Below are 320 nucleotides of genomic sequence, written 5' to 3' on the forward strand. Positions count from 1 at the left end.
AGTGGCTAAGAACGTCCACGGAGCATTGTCTGTGGGAGCCCCACCTGGTTCCAGCCCAGAGCAGAGTCCCTCTGACCCGAAGGACCGGGCTGAGAATTCCCCAGCAGCACTCGCCATCTGAGCAACAAGCACAGAGCAGTGGCAGCTAGTAGGGGATGTGGGTCAGTTTCCCCAGTGCCCACACTGAGTGGCGTGAGTTCCGCACAAACAGCCGTGGGCATCTGCTCTCACACACAGGGCGGGGGCCAGCTGAGCTGGGCTGGGCAGCTGCTGACAGATGGGACGTCTGCCCTTTGGGGAGAGACTCAGTGCCACCCTCC

This window comes from Myotis davidii, unplaced genomic scaffold (assembly GCF_000327345.1).
Source record: "Myotis davidii unplaced genomic scaffold, ASM32734v1 scaffold184, whole genome shotgun sequence".
Lineage (NCBI taxonomy): Eukaryota > Metazoa > Chordata > Mammalia > Chiroptera > Vespertilionidae > Myotis > Myotis davidii.